The following is a 17,188-nucleotide window of genomic DNA, read 5'->3' on the forward strand; positions in this document are numbered from 1 at the left end:
CACTTCCACCAGTGCTGTTGATCCAACTTGTATCTGGATCCAATCTATTGGATTTTTAGGGAAGATTTTTTAAACAATATTTTGGGGCCTATATGGAAGTTTTCAAAACTGCATTGTTTTATGCTATATGTTTTCCTTCATATCTCTCTTCCTCTTGTTTATTTCGGGGCTGCAGCAATGACACAATTGTAGAATGTAAATACTATAGCAATGATACAGCACAGAGTTAAGCACACTTACAGTACAATCTTAGGCATGTTTATTCAGGAGTCACAATTGTGTCCATTAGGCTTACTCCCTAGTAAGTGTGTTTAGGACTCCAGCCACCCAGTCCTGCTCCCCTGTCATAAAATACCCCTAGAATTGACAGATACAAAAACATAAGATCTTGCTGAAGTGTTGCTAAACTCTAATCTCCAGGCATGCACTCAACCCCACCCCCCCAGACCCCAAATAAAAATAGCAAAACCCCACATTAAACACTCCCCCATAGGAACATATAAACAATCTACATGTTTCATAAATAATATTGTTAGGGGTAAATATATTGCTTAGGGACACATTGGGTTGGATCCAGGATCTGCCTTCCATTGATGGAAGGGCTCCTCTCATGGGAGATGCCTCTGCCCAATTTTGGGGGATCCCCCCTTAGCCTCTGCACCACAGCTCACCCCATTCATCAGGGTACCCTTACCCTTGGTGTAGTGTTTTTAGGGGGCTGGAGGGGATGCTGTGGGGGAGGAGGACACAGGGAAGTCCATTCCCACCAGCACAGTTGCACCCACTCTCAATCCAACCCATTGTTCTCCAGATCAAGTTAGACCCAATGCCCTTTTGCACAATGATTGTGGTGCTGCAGTGGACTGGCTGTGTGACATTATGAAAAAAAACCTGTATTAAGAACAAATTAATTTTAGCTTATTTAACATCCTAGATGGAAGTAAAATTATAATGAGACATTACAAACTGGAAGGAAATAAAAATATACTGCAGCATAATTCTTGTTCATGTCGTCAGCAGACTAAATGTGACATTTTAACCACCCGTCGTTTAGTCAGAGAACTTTTACACAGTTGAAAGTTTCACTGCTCTGAGACTCTTGGGCAACCGGGTGCTCTCCAGACATGCTGGACTAAAACTCCCAGCATCCCCCAGCCAGCATGTAGAAAGACTGGAGAACAGACTCAAGGCACTATCTCAAACGTCGCCAGTTAGAAGACCAAGCTGGAGAGAAGGTCAGTTCAAAGATACCAGGCCATAGTATGGTGAGGTCGGGAGACCCAAAAGCTAGGAGATGAGTACAAATAAGAAGGGAGACTGCTAGGTGTGTGAGAGAAACAAAGATACGTCAAAGAAGGCAGCAAGCAGACAAATAAAACATGGTGACTGTAGCCATGAAATTAAAAGACGCTTGCTCCTTGGGAGGAAAGCTGTGGCAAACCTAAACAGCATAGTAAGAAGCAGAGACATCACCTTACTGACAAAGGTCCGCATAATCAAAGCTATGGTTTTCCCAGTAGTAACATATGGCTGTGAGAGCTGGACGATAAGGAAGGCTGAGCGCCGAAGAATTGATGCTTTCGAACTGTGGTGCTGGAGAAGACTCTTACGAGTCCCCTGGACTGCAAGGAGGACAAATCAGTCAATCCTAAAGGAAATCAACCCTGACTGCTCATTGGAAGGACAGATCCTGAAGCTGAAGCTCAAATATTTTGGCCACGTAATGCAAAGAGAAAACTCCCTGGAAAAGACCCAGATGCTGGGAAAGACTGAAGGCAAAAGGAGAAGGGGACGGCAGAGGATGAGATGGCTAGATAGCATCACCGATGCAATGAATATGAACTTGAGCACACTCTGGGAGAGAGAGGAGGACAGGAAGGCCTGGTGTGCTATGGTCCATGGGGTCATGAAGAGTCGGACACAACTTAACGACTGAACAACAACAACAAGTAATAGCAAAGGAAATAACCCCTTGCAGATGTTAGGGATTCTGTGCTTGTGCCTGTTATGCATAGACAGTTGAAGCCAATCAAGTGACCTGATCATGTATTCAACAACAAGAAAGAGTACTTTTTCAGTGATGTCCTCCCTGCCTATGGAACATTCTCCCTAGAGATGCCAACTTTACAACCTTTCCAGTGCTGGGCAAAACTGTTTTGTTTACCCAAGCATATGTCTGTTGGAAGTAAGTTTTTATGGATTTTATTCAACTATGTTAATTTTTTAATGATAATTTATTGTACACCTCCCTGAAATCCAGAAAGGATGAAGGGTGGTATTTTTAGAAGTTATTTATTTATTTATTTATTAATAAATAAATAAATAAATAAATAAATGCAGATTATTAGAACTAGCCTATGCAGAATTCCTCATGTAGGCATTGTAGGAGGAAAATGAAAAGAGCTTGAAACAGCCTGCAATTCACTGTAAATAGATAGCAGTCAAGGATAGCACCTCATGTAGGGTTCATGACTGGGCCTTGAATCCTCTGATGCTACATAATGGCCATCTGTACAGGCCTGTACGCCACAAAAAATATGCAGCTAGCCCCAAGTTAAGTGTAACGATCTATGCGAAATGCTCATGCAATTCTGGTTCTAATGCAGATGGTTGCAGTAGGGGGCTGTGACACTTTCACAACCATTTTCCGTGGAACCATCACAAGAGCAACTCTACTGGGTTGTCTTCCCAAAAAAGGAATATTATGGTTGGGTGTTGGGATACAATGTAACCTTAAACGAGCTCTTTAATGAGCTTCCACCATGCATTGAAAACTTGGTTGTTCAGGCAGGCATGTGGGGTAGGTTAGGGTATTTTTAGACAATGTTTTAATGTGTAATTTTACTGTTTTAAATTGTACTGTTGTACATCGCCCAGAGTGGCCAGGTGATGGGCCAGATGGGCGATAAAGAAAGAAAGAAAGAAAGAAAGAAAGAAAGAAAGAAGAAACAACAGCACATTTTTTGCACAAATAATCTAATTGTGTGTAAATGCCCTTGGTGCCTAGGGACAGATAACAGTTAGCTGTTATAACCCTAACGCATAGCCTATGTAGATAAAGCATGTTATAAATCTAAAATACGGTAAAATAAAACCTAGCACTCCTGGCACTTCGCTCAGGTTCATCAGTTTAAAAACTAGCTATGATAATCATACAGACATAAGATGGAATACTTGGCCAGTGCTCTATTCCAGGGACCAAAGTAATAAATCCTCGTTTACACTATAAATAAGCCATGATGCTAGAACCAGCTATATTTTAAACCAATTAATTGCCTGTCTGCAAAACTAAGAGCTAAATATGACTCATTTTTCAGGTGCCCATTTTTAATTATGACATTTTCTTAAATACACCCAGGGCTTCAAACTAATGGCTGCTATAGGCAGGGGATACCAAATAATAGATTATTAAGCACACATTAATATCTGGAATCAGCTGTTAAGACCTATTTTTGTCATACTCTATTTGCCTAATTATCAGTCCATAATTGAAAGCCAAAGGCTTGCCTGATAGGGCAATTATGATTTCATAGAAAACATAGTCATGTTTTCTATCATACACTAGTAGTTGGCCAGGAATTCAGAAGCAATACCTGTGACATATTAGAACCACTATTTCTGTTATGAAAATTTAGTTTCTTAAAGCACTCCAGATGCCCAACCCTTTCCCAAATAGCCAGTTCCATAACTGCTCAATAGCATCATCAACAATGAAACTAACCAATAGAACTAAGCCACACCTGTACAGATGTCTCATCTCTGACAGTTACATCGGCACGAGGGAAAAAGAATACTCCTTGAACTAGCACAGCTCCATATTGCAGAAATGGGCTATAAGTAAGTAATGCCCAACTTCTTAGGTCCTATTCAGGTGTCCTTAATGTATGTCATCTCTAAACACCCTTCTGTCACTGTCCTTGTCATCATGTATAGAGGGCAACTGTCTTCGGCAGGAAATCTCATCTGTCTGTGGAGGCTCTCTGCGTGACTTGAGCCCCATTCACACATTACTAATATTAAGGCAACTCACCACACAAGCAGTTCTGGGCTGAATAGCCCCATCCTCCCACATGATGCATGTCATGTAGCCCCTCCGCTAATGTCCACCCACTGATGTGATGCACATTATGTAGGCCCTCCCCTAATGTCCATGCATACAGCACAAACATCTGTAGGGAGAGGGCCATTGTGCATACAGCTGTATACGCAGAGATCTCCACACAAGCCGGAGCGGTGCACTATTGAGGTTCTGGCTCACATGGAAACCGTCATACGTACAGCTGCACTCCCTATATATGTTCACATAGCATGCATGGACAGTAGAGGAGGGGCTACATAACATGTGCCATATTAATGCGTGGGGCTACTCAGTGCGAGCCGTACTCACTGCTCGCATGCTGAGTTTTCCTATATTAATAACATATGAATAGGGCTTTAGAACCCTGATTTTCACCCAGCCTGGATACACTGGATCCCCGTGTTTTGAAAGCTTCCATGAATTAAAGTGGCATCTACATGGTAGCCATGACACATGCATCAATATCAAATACCCTCTGAGGTGCGGGAAGGCATGTTCAAGATGCAGAGTGACACCTCATAGATATAACACAAACAAGACAGTAAGCTTTGGGAAGGAAACTCAAGAACTTTGGGGCCCAGAGAGTTTTCTCAGCCACCCTTCTAGTAGCTAGAAGAGGGAAAGTAAGGGAAAGAAAACTACTCCGGGTGAATGATGGCTACGAAGGTGGTGCCGACGCAAGAGATTTGGATTCGGGGACCATGGGCTATAGTTCCTGGAAGATGGACTGCTGGCAAGGGATTGGTTGTACCTCACAAAGACTGGGAAGAAAGTGTTTGACAAGAGCATGGAGAAGACGAGGATTAAACTTTTGAAAAGCAAACAGCCAATGTTTCAAGGAAGCATGATGTAGTATTAATGGGGATTTCAATTTTCCCGATATTTGTTGGGAGACAAATTCTGCAAAACATGGCCCCTCCAAGAAATTCCTGACTTGTGTTGCGGATAACTTCCTCCTACAGAAAGTAGAGGAAGGAACTAGAGGATCGGCTATCCTTGACTTGATCCTAACCAACAGAGATGACTTAGTGGATAAAGTGGCAGGGAAATCTTGGGGGAAGCGACCATGTTATACTTGAGTTCATGGTTCTAAAGGAAGCAAAAGCCAAGTGTAGCCAAACGCATACCCTGGATGTTAGGAAAGCCAATTTTAATAAACTCAGAACAATGATCAGTAAGGTCCCATGGCGAGCGACTCTAACGAGAAAAGGAGTCCAAGATGGGTGGGAGTTTTTAAAAAAGGGAATTGTAAAGGCACAATTACAAACAATTTCAACAAGAAAAAATGGTGGAAGACAACAGAAGAAGCCAATGTGGCTTCACAAAAAGCTTACAGATGACCTGAAAACAAAAAAGGACACATATATGAAGTGGAAGGAAGGTCAAGCGACAAAGGAAGAGCACAGGCAGGTAGCAAAGAATGGCAGGGATGGCATCAGGAAGGTGAAAGCTGAGAATGAGATGAGGTTAGCGACAGAGGCTAAAAGCAACAAAAAAGCTTTCTTCAGCTACGTGCACAGTAAAAGACAGAGGAAAGAAATGGTGGCTCAGCTATTAAATAAGGATAGCAAAATGATAACAGATGACAAAGAAAAGGCAGAAGTGCTCCATTCCTACTTTGGCTCAGTCTTCTCCCAAAAGAGGGTCTATGACCCTCCTGGCAAAGGCGAAGTACAGGCTGAAGGAGCAGGATTGCAGGAGATCGATAGCCATATGGTCAAGGAACACCCAATTACTTTGAATTAGTTCAAATCTCCAGGGCCAGATGAACTGCATCCTAGAGTAATAAAGGAACTGGCAGAAGAACTCTCAGAACCACTGTCTATTCTCTTTGAGAAATCATGGAGGATGGGTGAAGTGCCAGATGATTGGAGGAGGGCTAATGTTGTCCCTATCTGCAAAAAGGAGGAACCTGGGAACTACAGAGCAGTCAGTCTGACATCAGTCCCTGGAAAATTCTGGAGCAGAAGATAAAGCATTCAGTCTGTAAGCACCTTGAAAACAACACAGTGATTACTCGAAGCCCACATGGATTTGTCAAGAACTAATCCTGCTAGACGAATCTGATCTCATTTTTTTATCCGGTAACCTCCCTTGTGGACTGTGGGAATGCTGTGGACATAATATATCTTGACTTAAGCAAAGCTTTGGACAAAGTGCCCCATGATATCCTGATTAGCAAACTAGTTCAGCTAGATGAAACAACTATCAGGTGGATAGTTGAATGATGATCAAATTTGCAGATGACACAAAATTGGGCAGGATAGCTAATGCCCTGGAAGACCGAAACAAAATTCAAAGTGATCTTGATAGGCTAGAGTGCTGGGCAGAAAATAACAGAATGAAAATTAATAGGGATAAATGCCAAGTTCTGCAGCTAGGAAAAAGAAACCAAATGCACAGTTACAAAAGGGGGGATACTTGGGTCAACAATACTACAAGCAAGAAGGATCTTGGAATTGTTGTCGATCACAAGCTGAATATGAGCCAACAACGTGATGTGGCAGCAAAAAAGTCAAATGCTATTTTGGGCTGCATTAATAGATGTATAGCTTCCAAAACTTGTGAAGTACTAGTTCCCCTCTACTTGGCACTGGTTAGGCCTCATCTGGAGTACTGTGTCCAGTTCTGGGCACCACACTTTAAGAAGGATGCAGACAAGCTGGAGAGGGTTCAGAGGAGGGCAACAAAGATGATCAGGGGGCTGGAAACAAAGTCCTATGAAGAGAGACTGAAAGAACTGGGCATGTTTAGCCTTGAGAAGAAAAGACTGAGGGGAGATATGAGAGCGCACTTCAAGTACTTGAAAGGTTGTTGCAGAGAGGAAGGCCAGCATCTCTTCTTGATCATCCCAGAGTGCAGGACATGGAATAATGGGTTCAAGGTACAGGAAGCCAGATTCCATCTGAACATCAGCAAAAACATCCTGACTGTTAGAGCAAGACGACAATGGAACCAATTACCTAGGGAGGTAGTGGGCTGTCCCGCACTGGAGGCATTCAAGATAAAGCTGGACAGCCACTTGTCAGGGATGCTTTGACTTGGATTCCTGCATTGAGCAGGGGGTTGGACTCAATGGTCTTGTATCCCTTCCAACCCTACTATTCTATGATTTTATGATTGTATGATTCTATGTGTTAATTGGCATATTACAGCTGACAACTGCAACTGGAATTTATGAAGGAAAGGTTCTTCCTGTGCAAGCACCGGGTCATTACTGACCCCTAGAGGGATGCCGCTTGCGCTGGCATTTTCATGGCAGATTATAGTGGGGTGGTTTGCCATTGCCTTCCCCAGTCATGACTACCTTTCCCCCAGCAAGCTGGGTACTCATTTTACCGACCTCGGAAGGATGGAGGGCAGAGTCGACCTGAGCTGGCTACCTGAGACCCAGCTTGTGCCCAGGTCATGGGGAGAGTTTTGGTTGCAATACTGCCGCCTACCACTCTGCGCCACACGAGGCTCTATGATTTATGAAGGTATAAAAATACTAAGAATACAGTTAATGATATAATAAATACAAAGTTCTTAATAAGTTCTAAGTATCTAAATCAAGTCAACCCAGAACAATTCTCACTGTACCCAATGGCTGCATTTGGATGCAGCACTAAATTCTAATTTAGTGCAGCTTTCCCCAACCTGGTGCCCTCCAGATGAGTTGCACAATTCCCATTGGCCACGCTGGCTAGGGGTGATGGGAATTATAATCCAACACATTTGGAGGGCACTAGTTTGGAGAAGGCTGCTCAAGTGCTATGTGAGTGAGACTTGTTGGGCTCATACATTCCCCCCTTCCCTCTCCTCCAATGTAGCCATGAGACTGGAAGCATCTGCTTCTGTATTAAACTAACTGCAGTTTCTTGTTTTGTCAGAAGCAGAACAAACTGTGGTTAGTTTAAACTATAGTTTGTCAAAATAAGCCAATATCAAACCATGGTTTCTAATCCTGGCTTGTTCAAATGAACCACTGTTAAACCTAATGGCAATTCCTGGTTTGGATGAAATTACAAACTGTGGTTAGTTGAAAATGGAAGTGGAAACTCCTAATCTCCTTGTAATCATGCCAAAGGAGGAGAAGTAGGCACACTTGTACAGATAATGCTGAACTATGGGTTAGCATTACATTCGAACCACATCTATAAGGTTGAAAGTGGTCCTTTTTATAGTTTTCCTGAAACTAACCCCAAATTGTGAGGAAAATTCCCTTTTTTTATCCTGAGCACTGCCATTTCTGGCCATGAAGCAGCAGCATTTCCCCTTTCTCATTATTCTGTCTTCATTTTCATCAAATTGTGGGTGGTCCTATCCAATCAGATATCACATAGCAGGGATGATATCACAACCCTACATAGCCAGTCAGAATTGGGTATGTGATGATGTTAATGTGGGCAAACCAAGTTGGATTAGGAAGCAACGCCCTCAGTCTAACTAGAAAAACACTTTATCCCCTTTTGAAGCAATAATGCAATTTAAAAACAAAACAAAAACCAAGGTTTTTGGTTTTTGATATTTGATATTGCTGAGCATGTTTACCCCAGCCACCCACTCCTTTCAGTTCAGCTCTATTAAGGACTACTGATGTAAGGCATATAGCTTCATCTTGTTACTTACAATAAGACTATACCAGACAGAGAGTCTACTGACATTGCAATTTGGACTTCAGCAAAAGGCTGGAGTGTCAATGACAGGCTGCACCCACAACATTTTTTTATATCTATGAAAGCATTCTTGAGGCTGTAAGAGGTAATTATAAGACAATCAAATATAATCAAAAATTTAAAAAGCATTTAAAATTCTTCATTACAGCAACCAAAGGAAGCATTTATGGTACAATGGTCAGTCAGTCAGTCAGTCCATCCATCTATCCATATTTATTGCACAGCAATAAAATAGTCTTATAGGATAAAATCATTTACTCAAGTATAAATGGCAAAAACTCAAATGCTTGAAGAATTTAAGTATCTATCCTATTAGTCTAATAACTAGATCCCCCTATTTGTGTCTGCCACTTCCTCTTTCCTGAGTAATAAATCAGAAGCATGCTGTTCTGGGCCTTCACAGTTCTTTCATGCCCCAGTACTGCCACCAAGAACTTCTTTCTCCTTCACTGGCTTACTTCTGCTTCCCTTTAACAGTTTTGCATAAGTATATATAATCTTAACTATGAGGCATGTGACTGGCTTTAAAAGGAGATTGGAATCTAACATTTTCTGGATGGACACAGCAGAGAGACCTTCTAAAACATTATTTGTCTTCGCAGGAACTGCTTAAACAACCACTCTGCAAAATTTTATCAGTAGCAACTAAGATATGGGTTTCTAATTGCTGGCAAAATTAGCTGCCTTAGGGAGCAATCCTATTGGGATTCCCATCAGCCTCTGACAAGGTTCCTTTATGACCTGGACCCCCTGAGCAACTCCTTAAGGATTTCTTGTTTCCTTAAGAGTCCCACCTTCCTTCTTTTAAATTTCCCCTTCCTATTAATGTGCAGTTTAGATTGTAGACGTGGGGTGACTGACACTCTAGACGCAGGATTTAATCACAACAGTCTCCTAGCAGATTTAAAGCAAACAAATTACAACTAAAGGTATTTGTACAATACAGCTGAGTGATAAAAAAGGCATTAAAAGAAAATAAAATTTGCAAAATCCCAAGTTCCTTTACCTTAGCTGTCCTTAGACTTTTCTAAGCTACTTTTTCCTGCTCACTCTTCAGACTGTGCTCTAACTTCAGGCTCTGGCTGTCCCTCCCTGACTTTCTCTTGTTCTGGCTGCAGCCTGGTCTTTCTGACTCTTGCCAGCACTCTTGCTGTCTTTATATACCCTCTTCCCTCCAAACTGAAAGTACTGCTACAAACCTGAAGAAATGAAACTTAAGTGGAGAAATGAAACTGACACTTAACCAGAGAAATGAAATTACTTCTCTCAGGGTTACCCCCTCCAAACAGAAAACTCCAGGCCTCTAAGCCTGACCGTTTTTTCCCCTTGCCTCCATAGGCCTCAAACCTTCATAGCCTCTGAACTTGGAGGCTGACGGGAATCCTATGCAGAATGGGAGGAGTGTGGAGGCGATCTTTGCTTCGCCCTCCTGCCATTCCGTATTTTAGCTAGATGGGCGTTTTTGTCCGTCTAGCTTGGGCTGTGCTGAGGGGAAAGAAGGAGGCTGGAGGATTCTTTGTAAGCCCCTATCCCAGCCTCCTTCCCTTCTTGCCCACAGAACTGCCCCCTTTCCATCCTCTTCAAGCTTGGGGCTGGGAATCCGAACACTTCTATGACCCCCCCAGATGCTGTCTAGGGGCCATAGGATTGCTCTCCCTGATGTTTTATGCTGACAGGCAGGATAAAAAAATCTATGTTTAAATAAATAAAAATGACTAGATTCTTTAATCATAACACTTCAGTAAGTTTCTGAATTCTTAAGAGCTTTTAATAGTTGAATGATGTTTGAACCATTCCACAATGGCTCGTGCTGATATGCGTTCCAACATGCAACATTAATATTGCCATAAATTGCAAATCTCTTGATCTCAGTCTGTCAGGGTTCATATACTGAGATGGAAATAATCAAATATATACACAGGCCTGGCTCAGATATAAAAATGTTGGTCCAATAAAACCATGGCTTCATATTCTGGTTTATGAGCAGCACTTAAGCTACTGTTTCCGAGTTCAGATGTCACAGGAAACTGGTTTAACAAGCCAGGGTATCAGCGGGGAAGCTGAGTATATGGGAGAAGGAATATGAATGGGGCTATAGCAGGGGTATTGAGCCTCAGGCCCATGGGTCAAATCCAGCCCACCTGGCGTCCTAATCTGCTCCTCCAGAGCTCCGTAGAGAATCATACCCCTTCCCCAGGCTTCATCCCTTCCCCACAACAGCTAATTGTTTGGTAGTTTCCTGGCTTTTATAGTACTTCTGCCCATTCTAAAAAGTTGAAATGCATCTCCTAAGGCTTAATTACTGGCAGAGAGAGCATAAAGCTAAAAGATGCTGGCAGTTGGGGGATTTTGACCCCACCCCTTTGCTTTCAGGCCTGCCCACCATTGGAATGCACCCCCTGAGAGCTTCTTCTAAATTAAATTCAGCCCCTAGGCTGAAAGCGGGCTGGCTACAGTGTTTAAGTGGTGTGGGCTGGAATCTCCCAGTGGGTCCCAGGAGTCTTGTGATTACTTTAATCTAAGTAAAAGCCAAACCCAAGGTCTGGCTGGCCTGTGCAACTGTGGTGAGTGATTGTGTTGAAAGTTTTCTGTCAATGTGAAATGCATTTGGCACTCCAATTTTATGTCAGAGTACATGATGACACACGTACAGGTCCTTCTTCGGAACCAAAAAACCCTGAAGATGTCATTCAGTTCAAGTTGTGGCATAAATGTTCAGAAGAAATGATGATGCACATGAAGATACTCTGGGTTGCCAACTCTTCCGGTTCCACTTTTAGTCCCTGGTGCAACAAAATCAAGAGAATCTCTGCTGTACTTTTTCCAGTAAGGTTTTAGCCTGAACAGCTGATACACCTTATCAGATAAAAGTTTAGATAAAGGCTAAACTAGTCAAGATAGCAGGAGATCCGTGATACAATCTCTTGCCTTAAAAACGAAGAAGTTAAAAGCAGTCATAAGGCCCCCAAACTGGATCCGGACTGCAGTGCTGAGGAGTGGGGTGGAGAGATGGAGGTTTAGCTCTCCCTGCCATCTTTCTGATCTAAATCCCCACCTCCAGCAGCTGCTATTTGCCCTGCAGGCAAAAAAAATACAGTACAAAAGCCTGGAAGAATACCATATAGAGCCTAAAAGCTCAAAACCAGGGCCATGACAAAAGCATCCAAAACGAGTGCTTCAAAGCCTTGTAGTTTTTAGAAGTCAACTCATGATTACCTAAGTCACCAGTGAAGGTAAGTAGGCTATTCCCCACAATCTAAAAAGGAAGGCATTATATGATGATGGGATATTGTGCTGTCGGTACTGAATCTAGGTCAACACTAGCATAATGCAAGTATAAAATATACATACGTGCACACACAATGCTATTACATGTCAGTTTTTAATGAACTCTATTTAGATACTTAAATTTTTCAATAGTTAAATAGGAATGAACAAAAATACGCAAAATAACTGTAGTGTAATAACAACTGTATCCCTTTGCTAACATTATAAACCATCAGGGAAACCAAAATCTAGGAAAAGAGAAAATAATGACATCCTACATGAATTAAAAATATACACAAATTTGTTTGGGGGGCATTTTCTAATTGTATGGGTTAGGGCGCAATCCTGTCGGGATTCCTGTCAGCCTCTGAACTTGGAGGCTGACGGGAATCCTATGCAGAGTGGGAGCAGCGCAGAGGCAATCTTCGCCTCTGCACTCCCCCCCACTCTGCATTTTTGCTCGATGGGCGTTTTCGGCCATCTACCCAGGGCTCTGCAGAGGGGGAGGACAGGAAGCTAGGGAAGGCTGGGGAGAGCTCGTATCCTCGCTTCCCCAGTCCCCTCCCCTCCCACAGAACCACCCCTTCTCTTCCCTCTGAAGTCACCTTTGCGACCTCGGAGAAGCAGCCAGCATGGTTCTCTCTGTACCGCCTGTGAGGGGAAGGGGAGCTCAGTCTCCTGAATCCAACACAGGAGCAGTGTCTCTGACCTCAGATCCAGGAATCTGAAGTATCCTATGCCCCCGCCCCCCGATTCTTTCTAGGGGCCATAGGACTTCTCTCCCCAAGTAGTAAACTTGAAATATTAGAAAAGCATCGTAAGTAGTCAAGATACAACTTTAGCCAACATTTTATTATTACTAAAAAATGTTTTTAGTCTCATGGGGTGCTTTTATAATCCCATAAGAAATCTGTCTCTGGTGAGAAAAATGTTCCCCAATGAAATCGCATGGCTTGTGCCAACCTACTGACACACAGATTACTTAAGCCTGCTTCCCTAGACCAGTTTTCTTTGGAAAAAGCTGGGGGGCATTTTTACTCTGCAGTATGTTGCTTGTATTTGGGGACATAAAGAAGCCCAATGGCACAATCAATAGATTCTGGGGATATTTCATGTCCTAGGTGTGTTTTTGTTTCCAGAAAGGAAATGGTAAGTGGTAAGAGGCTGAAATTTGGGGACATTGTGCAGGTGACAGTACACAACAATCTTATGGGAGGACCATGTTGCAAGTCTATGTCTGTGTAAATTCTGTAATGTAAAGTGCATTTGGGGTAACTTTGTAGATATCTTGCGACATTTGTCTGCCATACTGGGCAGAATTACACTTGGTACTCAGATTCACATTTGGTGCTCTTATATATGTCAGTCTATATCTGGCTGAACAGTTGGAAAACTATCCCTGTTAGCATGTAAGGAATCTACTACACCATGGAGAAGAAATAATCAGAATCAGACTGATCTGTCACATACTTTGTTGAGCTTTTCTTATCCATAGCTAGGAGCTCTCAACCTTTTCCAAGCCATCTGTCTTCCCCACTTAGCCACCACTTGTCTACAGAAAATGCAAGTCAATGCATATAAACTATTACTGTAATTCAAAATCATTATACAGCACCAAGCTTTCCCTGACCGCCAACAGTTTGGTAGTTTCCTGGCTTTTATGCAGTATTTTCCCCAATCTAAAAGGTTGAAATGTTTCTCCTCAGGCTTAGTCCTTGGCAGTAAGAGCTTTAAGCTAAAATATGGAAGTATTTTTGGTATTTTGGCCCTGCTCCATTTAGCTTTCAGGCCCACCCACCAATGGAATGAGCTCCCCCACCTCCAAGCTTCTCTGAAATGGAATTCATCCCTCTGAAAGAGGCTGAAAGAAGTTTAACAACCCTGCGCTGTAGACTTCAGTTATTCCTGGAGTAGAAGCCAATTAATTCAGTCATTCGGGGGGGGGGGGATATTCACGAAAAGGAATCAGAAGTGCATTGGAGTATTACCCAGATTTTCATGGAATCGGCTTTGGCCCATCAGGGACACACGAAGCAAGAAAAGCCGAGTGTAGCATACCTTTAAAATCTGGTTTTCAATGCTTGAAAGGAACGTACTGCCCGGTAGGGTATGGGGAGTAGAACTGAATGTCATCAAACTGGCAGGGGCTGCTCAACCAATGAGAGGCTTGCCCCTGTCCAGGCTCCCCGCTACTACTACATTAAGAATGGAAAGCAACCAATTTTCCCCTGTGTGTGCAGATTTCCCTGAAGAAACCCAAATCTCCAGTGCAGCATCGGAAGGCTCCTGAGAGCTCCCCCCCCCCCATTTCACTGCATCCCAGAAATCTGCTGCGGAGTTATTGCTCCCACCCCATTTTCCCCCATGTGTGCACTTTTGCCTATTGCTTCCAGCCTCCCTTTCTCCTTCTCCCTGCTCGCAATGAGAAGCTCTGGTAAACCATAAACCAAAAGATCGTTACTGTGATAAAGGGATAAAGTGGAGAAGGGGCTTTACACAACAACAGAGAAATTACAGAACATCAAAGAAGCACAACATAGAGAGCTTTGGCTATTGGACTGTATAGAAATGAAATAAATAAATAGTGATTTAAGAGAGCAATGGAAAAGCGAAAGAGTGCTTTAGGGTGATTTACTAAAGTTAGCCTTTAACCCTTGCACTTCAGGGGAGCGAGATTTATTTCTTACTTCTGAGTAAACATGCACAGAAGGGGGAATATGTTAAAGATTAACAGCAGGGTAGCTAAGGTGAATGGGTGTCCCCACTTCTGCGATAATGTGAGGGGTTACAGCTGTGCTCTTGGGGATTTTCTCAATGGGAAAAACTACTTCTGTTGGGGGAACAAGAGGGAATGGGGCATTCCACCCCCTTGACCATGTCACTGCCAGGTCACAGAGGCATGCCCAAGATTTAATGCAGGGGAGACAAGGCACGCTGTGATAAAACCACCAGGGAGCCACTTTCAGTAAAAGAGTTGGAGTAAAAGTAGTTTCCGAAAATGCGGCTTTTCAAGAGGGAAGCAGCTGGTTGGCAGCGGATTGGTGACGACGTCATCTGTTGCGAAGGAACTCAAACTGCTCTGACTTTGCACTAAATCGCTAATGAAGACAGCCCCCAGGTCTGAATTAGGTTGTGTTTATCCTTCAGTTTTTCCCAGCATTCAGCGAAGATCCAGGCTCTGATCCAGGCATAGTGCAAAGAGCCAAGTGTGTGAGTTAGGTTTTTCTTCCATACTCAGAGTCCCTCAGTTTCCATTTTGGAAGCATCCAAAACCTTTGGGAGAGAAGGTGGTGGTGGTGGTTCTCACAGGATCAAGGCCATGAAGTAAAGTAGGGGAAAGAAATAAGTACTGAGGGACTGTCCTTAAAGTATGTCTCTTTGAAAAAAGTATTTATAACCATCCCCTTTTAGGGTTGACAATTTTTCAACCAACCCCTGGTCCTTTTCACAGCAGCTTTATCTGTAGATATTAGCTGGTGATACTATTTAGCACCATGCCATGGAAAACGCATACGTCCTGATTTCTGCATATCAAATGCGTGTTAACATGACAACCCTGCTATACGAGACCAAGAATCCATCTCATCCAGTGTCCAGTTTCCCATAATGACCAGCCAGTCATAAAGGCCACAGCCCTCCCCTGATATTTGTTACTACTATAACTGGGTGCGATCTAGATGTGACATTAAATGCATGAGAGTATTTAACATGTCTAGTTGAGATTACAGCCAGACAAGACAGAGGTGATGTTGGCCAGTAGAAAGCCTGGCTCGGGGACGGGCATTCAGCCTGTTCTGGATGGGAGTCGCGCTCCCCCTGAAATATCAGGTTTGCAGATTGGGAGTGCGTCTGGATCCTACACTATCCTTGGATTCTTATGTGGCAGCAGTGGCGGGGAGCAGATGCGACCATTCCTGAGTCAGTGTGATCTGGCAACAATTATCCATGCCTTAGTAACATTACAATTAGACTTCTGCAATGCACACTATGTGGGGCTAACCTTGAAGAGTGTCTGAAAACTTCAATTGGTTTGAAGTTTCTGCACAAAATGCAGCAACTAAGCTGCTAACCCGTGTACGGTATTGTGATCACATCACCCCAAGATCTACACTGGTTGCCAATTGTTCTCGGGGCTCAATTCAAAGCGTTGGGTTTGACCTTTAAAGCTCTAAAGGGGTTGGGGCCTGGCTACCTGAAAGGCCGCTTCACTCAGTATGAAACTGCTCAGCTCATTCACAAAACCATACACGTAAAATGCAGCCACGCATTTAACGTCATATCTAGTTTGCTCCTGGCTAGTGGTGCTGCTAGGTTTGAGGGGGCCCTGTGCAAGTATTCAAAGGTATCCTGGAAATGGTGTGGACCCCCGCCCCGCCCCGCTCGCAAATGCAAAGCGTAGGTTCAGAGGGCGAGAAGTCTGCAAACATCACCCGAGACCCCTTTTCTGATCGCCTAGAGAACGGCACTGCAGAGGGGAGAGTGAGTATTCCGGATTGTCTTAGCTGCTGATCGTCAAAGGCGCTGAGTTGCTGCACCCTCAGCAAATACCTCTTTCCAGGACACTAACCTCCAGCTGCTACGCCCTTCCTCCTCTGGCCACTGGCGATCGATCGCCCTGCGCACCAACTGCCTTTGCCCAACTTCCTGCGACACGCTTAGAGATAAATCAGTTAGAGCCATATTCTTCCTTTTCCTATCTCTATGGCCCTTCGTATCTGGAGCCGTAGAGATACATTTGGGACTCGTACACGCAGCCCGGTTTCCGGCGCGAGTTGGAATTTTCAATTTACGCGGTGGGAAGAGTAGAAGCGCAACGCGTTGGCTTCGAAGCGAGAACGAGTCCAGGCGCTTGCGTTCAACTGAGCGCGGGCTTTGGGTTAGGGGAGGGGAGGCGGAGATTGAATTCGATTTATTTTAGTTGCAGGCAATCTGAGGTGTGGCGTGTATGCGGTCTCCTGGTCTCGTTGAAAATTCAGAACAGCCACCAAGAGAAAGTGCAGGAGTGGGGGTGGGGCATAACTTTCACTCAGACCCGTAGCCAGCTTAAAAGTTCGGGGGAGGGGTTTCCAAAAAAGTAGGGGTGCAGTTCATCTGGCTTGCAGGCTTTTAAAGACAAAATTGTAAACTGTTTTAAATTATTTGTTTGTAAAAATGAGTGGGGGAGAAAATTTAGGGGGCCAGACCC

The 17,188-nt window shown here is 43.6% G+C and overlaps 1 protein-coding gene across 5 annotated transcripts in view; it reads right to left on the bottom strand.

The window, feature by feature from the left end:
• Positions 1-17,188, bottom strand: part of C2H5orf63 (chromosome 2 C5orf63 homolog) — an 87,232-nt gene that overhangs the window by 8,726 nt on the left and 61,318 nt on the right. For 2 of the 5 annotated variants that reach the window (XM_084833988.1, XM_084833989.1), the window contains exon 1: positions 16,571-16,604. The exons of 1 other annotated variant lie outside the window; for it this stretch is intronic. The gene's annotated coding sequence lies outside the window, so the exon portion shown is untranslated. Of the gene's footprint in view, positions 1-9,742; positions 9,867-16,570; positions 16,605-17,188 lie in introns of those variants that run through there. 2 more of the 5 variants (XM_084833992.1, XM_084833991.1) reach the window with 1 other exon arrangement.

Source organism: Heloderma suspectum, chromosome 2, assembly GCF_057233095.1.
Source record: "Heloderma suspectum isolate Gila_16-S chromosome 2, 16-S_ref, whole genome shotgun sequence".
Classification (NCBI taxonomy): domain Eukaryota; kingdom Metazoa; phylum Chordata; class Lepidosauria; order Squamata; family Helodermatidae; genus Heloderma; species Heloderma suspectum.